Here is a 7450-nt window from a genome sequence, read left to right on the forward strand (position 1 = left end):
TAAGGGAATGGATGGGAAGCTCACGGCTAGGGAAGGGAGAATGTGTTTGTAATGTGTTGTGTATGAAATGAGATGCCTTTGAATGAATGAATGCAAGGGTATTTATAGGAGTAGTGGAGGGAACATATGGCTATGTCATTTGTAGGTGAAGTAGGTGGATGTTGTAGGTGAAGTAGGTGGATGTTGTAGGTGAAGTAAGTGGATGTTGTAGGTGAAGTAGGTGGATGTTGTAGGTGATTATGAGTGATAAGTGATAAGTGTATGATATGTTAAGTGATAAGTGAATGATTATGATAAGTGATAAATGAATGTATGATATGATAAGTGGTGAATGATATGTGGTGAATGATAAGTGGTAGTGTTTAAGTATTTAAAATAGGGAACAAAGCCCTTCCTTGCATGGCAAGGAAGGGAGACACAAGGAAACACACGACAATGTCCTAAGGTTGCGAGGAATGTTGTTTTTGTGTTCTAAAATGCGTAGGAGTTTTCAATGATGCTCAAACATGAGGTCTTTTTAGGATTTAACTTTCCTACTTCAAGTCTTCAATTCCGTCCATCCTTTTGGCTCCAAGCATATGATATCCATTCCAATCTCTAATTTGCTCCAAAAGGCTCCAAAAGGCATCCTTTTGCATACTTTGCCCTTAGAACCTGAAAACACACAAAAGAAGCATAAAGAACTAAAATAACTAAAGAAATATAACGTAAATGTACGAGAACAAGCCATTTAAGTCGCATAAATATGCTCCTATCACTCATCCATTTCCATAATTCCCCAATCCATTCAACACACCAACAACATCCCTTAGACCTTGTGCTACGACGAAGAGGAAGATAAGAGGGCCTAAACGTTCATACAATTCAAGTTTGAGTTGTTGGAATGTTTACGTGTTTCTTTGATTCTCTTTGTTTTGTACCATGAGGAACTTCCTCTCGGCTTCATTCCATTAGATACACTCTCCCATTTCTTAAAGGATTTCGACATCAGTTTTGCTTCAAGGGTTCTTTCTTCTTAATCCTATGTTCACTCATGTTATATATTTTTATGTCAAACCTTTTGTAAACATGAAGTGTAACTAATCTCTCTCTAGGGATTCGATGTAGCCTTGCAAGATTGCCATGTAGTTAATTCGGAATTCTCATTTAATCTATCTATTTCTTGTTTCATTCTCCGATTTAATTGTGACTTAGTGTGTTGATTTTAATGCTTGATCATCATTTGAATTAACCACAGGTTGTTTAGCCAAGATTAAAGCACACATCATGCATAATCTTGGTAGATATGTGAATGAATGAAGGGAATGTTTTGCAAACATCCTGCCAAGTGTTCCCTTTGGTTTTGTGAAAGTTTCTTGTGCACTACATAGTCTTGATTAGGAACCAAAGTTGCACATCACAATTAGGCTCATGATTAGAGACATTTGATCAAATCCACACATCATATGGCTGATCATATCTAAGTGAAACAAACCCAAGAAATAAGTAGAGGGATGAGTATAATCTGACTTAACAAGCATGAACTTGGCTTAGCAATGGTGAAATCGAATCTCTAGCTTCATCTCCATTTGTGCTATCTCTTTTTATTAGCTGTTGATTCATTCATTTTGTGTTTACTTCATTTCCTTATGCTTTAATTTACAATCTGTCATTTAGTTTAATCAAAACCTAAATCCCCCTTTACCTTATTGTTCAATTTAGTTAGAAATCAATTTAGTTTATGCTTTAAAGCATTTTGAGTCTTTGGTTTGTCTTAGTGTTTTAAAGTTTAGTTTTGCATTCTTTGAGTCTAGTATAGTGTTTTAGATTGTGTTTTTAGCGTTTTTGAGTCAAATCCAAGTGATTAACAATCCCTCCTAATCCCCGGTCCAGAACGATCCCTACTTACATACTTACTACAATTGTCAAAAAGAGGGTTTAATTTGTGTGCGTATAATTCTCGCATCAGATCCCTACTTACATCATTACTACAATTGTCACAAATAGGGTTTAATTTGTGTGTCACATTCGTAACGCATCATAAGCTAGCTAGAGCGTCCTTTTCCACACATGACACACTTGAACACAAATTGATTTCCAGTTGCATTTTCAATAAACCATGAACTACACCCCAGATTAACCGTGACATCACTAATTAACCCTCAGATTTTCCTTAAGTCATTGAATTGGATGGGATACACATCATCAACCCAAATTATTCTTCAAAAGTTTCCTACATGAAAAGCATAATAGAGATACAATCAAAGATCATTAAGTTTTGTGAAAATCATAAGCATTGACAAGGCATTCGTAACTATGACATCATGATACTCATGCCAGGAATTTAACTTAACATGATTGTGGTAAGCAACCTTTACTACCTGTGAATATAAGTTTGTAACGTTATGTAAAACTCCCTTATATTCTAGCATCAAATTCAAGCATGCAAACTAAGTGTGCACCCTTAATCAACATACAAGAATAAGTTCTTAATCAAACGGTTAAGTAAATTGCATTCATGATTTATGAAATCACAACTGGAGTTAATCAATTCATATTGCAAATATAATCATGGTTTCAAGGTCTCCTCTAGGTAAAACAAGTTTAGCCTCTCATGTTCATAGCAAAACAAAGAAAATATAAATTAAACATTGAAAACTAAGATTGAATACACCTAGAAACACTCCAACAATCCAACTTGAATGGCCAAAACGTCCAAGGGTCTTCTCTCCTTCTTCTTTGCTGCAGCATAAGGTGAATGGGTGTGAAATTGGATTGTGGTGGATGGTTGGTTGAATGGTAAAGGGAAGTTGTGGAATTGTGGTTGTGAAGGGAAGTTGCGGAATGGTGAAGGGAAATTGGATTGTGAAGGGAAGTTGCGGAATTGGTTAACTAATAGGAGCATATTTATGCTACTTAGTTATGTTGTTTCCTTACATTTAGTTAGCTAAGTACTACTTATTATAGTGTTTTATGCCATTTTCGTGTGTTTGTAGGTCCTAATGACAAAGTTGGCAAGAAAAGGTAATTTTCAGCCTTTTAGAGCAATTTTGGGCTTATTATGGATAGCTTGTATACGGAGCAAGGTGGAAGACGAATTTGGAGTCAAAGGAGATTAGGAACATGCTACAAATCAGAAAAGACAAGTTTAAGACAATGAAGATAAGGAAAGAGCAAGAAATAAGGAAACTTATCCTAACAACCTTATCTTATCCAAACCTTATCCTATCTTATACTAACCTAATCTTGTTCCACCTTAATCCTAGCTACAAGTGGACCTAAAAATCTAATTTCTAGAAGCCTTATCTGACCCTAAAAGGGTGCCGCACCCTTCCCCCTTTTATTTCTTCTAGAAAACCCAAAATTAGCCACAAAACACCTAGTTTCTAGAGGCCCCAATTTTGGACGAATTTCCCTAACCTTTTTCCTCTTGGATTTGGATTGTATAAGTCCATATCTGAAATTAATTGGGCTATGACTTAATTTCCAAGCCTTGTGCCGCACCCTAGGGGCCCTAATCACTTGTTTCTGCTAGGTTTAACCCTAATTCTGATTCCTAGGGTTTTTGCAGTGCTATATATATGTAACTTAATGTGCCGCACCCCCTACACACCACCCTATGCAGCCATTCATCCTTCAATTCATTCACACCACACACCATATATTCAGAGACATAACCTTTGATGCAAACCCTTCGGAGAAGGAGTGCCGTGGCTTCCATAGGAGAAAGACCATCTTGTGCCGCAAGAAATCTACATCCATTGGAGACTTTCAGAGTTCTTTCTTCCCTCGTTTCGTTTTCATGTTTATTTTAATTTGCTTTTCAATTGTTATGAACATATGTAACTAAGTTTTTCTTAGTTAGAGGTGAATTCAAAGCGATGGACTTATGTTTTAAATTGATTTCCTCCAGATTTTGTTTCTTGAATTGTGAATGCGATTTACTTAATTCATTTATTGAGAACTTGTTCTTGTGTGTTGATTAAGGATGCATACTTAGTTTTCATGTATGAATTTGATGCTAGGATATAAGGGAATTTCACCTAATCGTTATGAACTTGTATTCACAAGTAGTAAAAATCACTAGTCATGATTGTATTAAGTAAATTCTAGGCAAGAGTATCATGCAATCCATAGTTACAAATGCCTAGTCAATTGATAGGAGCATATTTATGCGACTTAATTGGCTTGTTCTCGTGCATTTATGTTGTGTTTCCTTAGTTATTTTAGTGTTTAAAGTCACTTTTGTGTGTTTTCAGATTATAAAGCCAAAGTGTGCAAGAAGATGCAAATTGGAGTCTTTTGGAGCAAAAGAGGAATGAATAAGTTGAAGACTTGAAGAAATATGAATTCCTAATTGAAGATGGATTCCTACTCACATGAGGATTCCTAGAAGAACAAGGATTCCTACTTGAAGTAGGAAAGTTAAGCCAAGGTTTCCCATTTTGGTAACCTTTCCTAATCTTAAAAGTCCTTATTTTCCAGCCACTTTGAAGGCCTTGTAGGCACTTTAGGACACAAAACAAAGACCCTAGACCCCTTAGGGACCTTTGCCGCACCTTTCCCTTTCTCCCCATTCCTTGCCGTGCAAGGGGGGGGTTCTTACTTCTTATTTTCTGCACTTAAACACATTCCCCTTTCAAATAAAACCCTAGCCGCATATTTTAGCCAATTTCTTTTTAATTTCTGGTTTGATTTCCTAATTCTAGAAGCCTTGGACTTAATTTTTGTTAACCAAAATTAGCTAGGGTTTTAATTTCTGAAAACCCTTTATATATTTGGACTTTAGCCGAACCCTGGGGGATTGATTCATCATTCCACCTCCTTGCCGCAGCCACCATCATCCTTCTACCTCTCTGCCGCAACCTTCCATCCATTCCAGCCACCATTCTACACCTCCATACACCTTCCATCCATTGCAGCCACCTTCCACAACCCTTGCCGCACCACCATACCATCCTAAATCCCTTCCAAAAACCAAAATCACATCCAAAATCCCCTAAAACCTCTCTGCTGCAGCAAGGAGAAGAAGAAAGAGGAGCTTGAACGTGCAGAAATTCAAAGTGGAATCGTTGGGCATTCTAGGTGTAATCAATTTTTTGTTCTCTATGTTTAATTTCAATTTTATTTCTCTTTCTGTGAACATGAGAGGCTAAAACCGTAGTTAGCTAGGGGGTGATTCAAAACCATGTTTATGCTTGCAATATAAATTGATTACCTTCGGTTGGAATTTCATGAGTTGTGGATTCAATTTGTTTAACTGCTTGATTGATAACTTATTCGTGTATGTTTATTGAGAGTGCACGCTTAGTTTTCATGCATGAATATGATGCTAGAATATAAGGGAGTTTCACCTAATAGTTACAAACTTATATTCACAAGTAGTGGAGGTCGCTTATAAACGATCGCGTTAAATGAATTCTTGGCACTAGTTTCATGCTCATCATAGTAACGAATGCCTCGTCAACACTTATAGTTTTCATGTTGCTTAATGATCTTTGATTGTATCTTTATTGTGCTTTTCACATAAAGGACTTTCGGAGAATGTTTTGAATTGTTGTATGCACTGTCCCATCCAATTCATTAACTTAAGGAGAACTTGAAGGTTAATTTAAGCGAACCTAGTTAACCGGGGTGTTGAGTTTCATGATTCATCGAAAGACCAACTGAAAATCATCTTGTATGCAAGTGTGACATGTGTGGAGAAGAACCTTCTAGCTAGCATTCCATCCATATTTTCATCAAATTCGTTTTTACAATCTGTTTTTATTACAATCTGTTTTCTTTATTTTAATTTCGTCAAAACTAAATCCCCCTTTACTTTAGTGTTTCAATTTAGTTAGAAAGTGTCTTAGTTTGTGTTTCTAAGTGTCTTGATTCAAGTTATAACCCAAATTCGTCCAAATTAGTGTTAGGTGTTCAAAACTGCCGAGATTGTGTTTTTAAGGCAGTTTTGAGTGTTTTGTTGCTGTTTTGAGTCTTTTGGTTTGTTTTAGTGTTTTAGTGGTTAGTTTTGCATTCTTTGAGTCTAGTTTAGTGTTTTAACTTTTGTTTTACGTTTTTGAGTCAGTTTTCAAGTGTTTTAGCAATCCCTCCTAATCCCCGGTTTAGAACGATCCCTACTTATACATATACTACAATTGTCAAAAGAGGGTTTTAATTTGTGTGCTTAATTATTTTGCATCATCAATGCTTAGGGTTTTCAAAAAGCTTAATGATCTTTGATTTTATCTCTATTATGCAGTTCATGTAGGGAATTTGATAAGAATAATTTGATTGTCGATGCGTATTCCATCCAATTCAATAAAACTAGGAAAATCTGAAAGTTAATTTGTGTTTTTCACAATTAATTTGGGGCATTGTCATTCATGGTTTAAAGGGATAAATTTGGAAATCAATTTGTGTTACATATGTGCATGTGTGGACAAGTACCCTCTAACTAGTCTTTTTCCCATTAGATTCACCTAATTTAGTGCCTAATCTGTTTAGTTTACAATCTGACCAATTTAATTAATTTCGTCCAAATCAATTCCCCTGATGTGATAAATAATAGCACTCAAATTAAACCCTCTTTTTGACAATTGTAGTAAAGATATAAGTGATGCGAGAATTATACGCACACAAATTAAACCCTCTTTTCGTCAAATTGTAGTATACGTATAAGTAGGGATCGTTCTAGACCGGGGATTAGGAGGGATTGTTAACCACTTGGATTTGACTCAAAAACGTAAAATAACAATATGAAACACTATACTAGACTCAAAGAATGCGAAACTAAACGCTTAAAACACTAAAACAAACCAAAAGACTCAAACATCACCCAAAACACTCAAAACTGCCTTAAAAACACTTTCTGGGCAGTTTTGAGCACTTTGGTGAATTTGGACGAATTTGTGTAATAAATTGAATCAAAACACTTAGAAACATAAACTAAAACACTTTCTAACTAAATTGGACAATAAAGTAAAGGGGGATTGAGTTTTGGACGAAATTAAACTAAATGCACAGATTCTAATTAAAACAGATTGTAAAAACAAAATTGATGAAATAGAATGATGAGAAACTAGTTAGAGGGTTCCTTATCCACACATGAACATATGCATATAATTTGATTCCCAGTTATGACTTCAACAAACGATGAATGACAAGGCTCCAAGTTAATTAGGTCCGCTTAAATTAACTTTCAGATTTCCCTAGATTCATTGGATTGAATGGGATACGCATTACAACCAAATTATTCCTAATCAAAGTCCCTAACTATGGAATACGCATGATAGAGACATTCAACAAAGATCATTAAGTTCAACGGAAATCATAAACATCGACTAGGCATTCATAACTATGGAATACGCATGTTAATCCAACCTAGGGTTTACTAAACACAATCGTGACTAGCGATTTTTACTACTCATGAATATAAGTTCATAACGATTAGGTGAAATTCCCTTATATCCTAGCATCAAGTTTAGGC

This window comes from Pyrus communis, chromosome 8, assembly GCF_041283825.1.
Source record: "Pyrus communis isolate YQ-2024b chromosome 8, ASM4128382v1, whole genome shotgun sequence".
NCBI lineage: Eukaryota > Viridiplantae > Streptophyta > Magnoliopsida > Rosales > Rosaceae > Pyrus > Pyrus communis.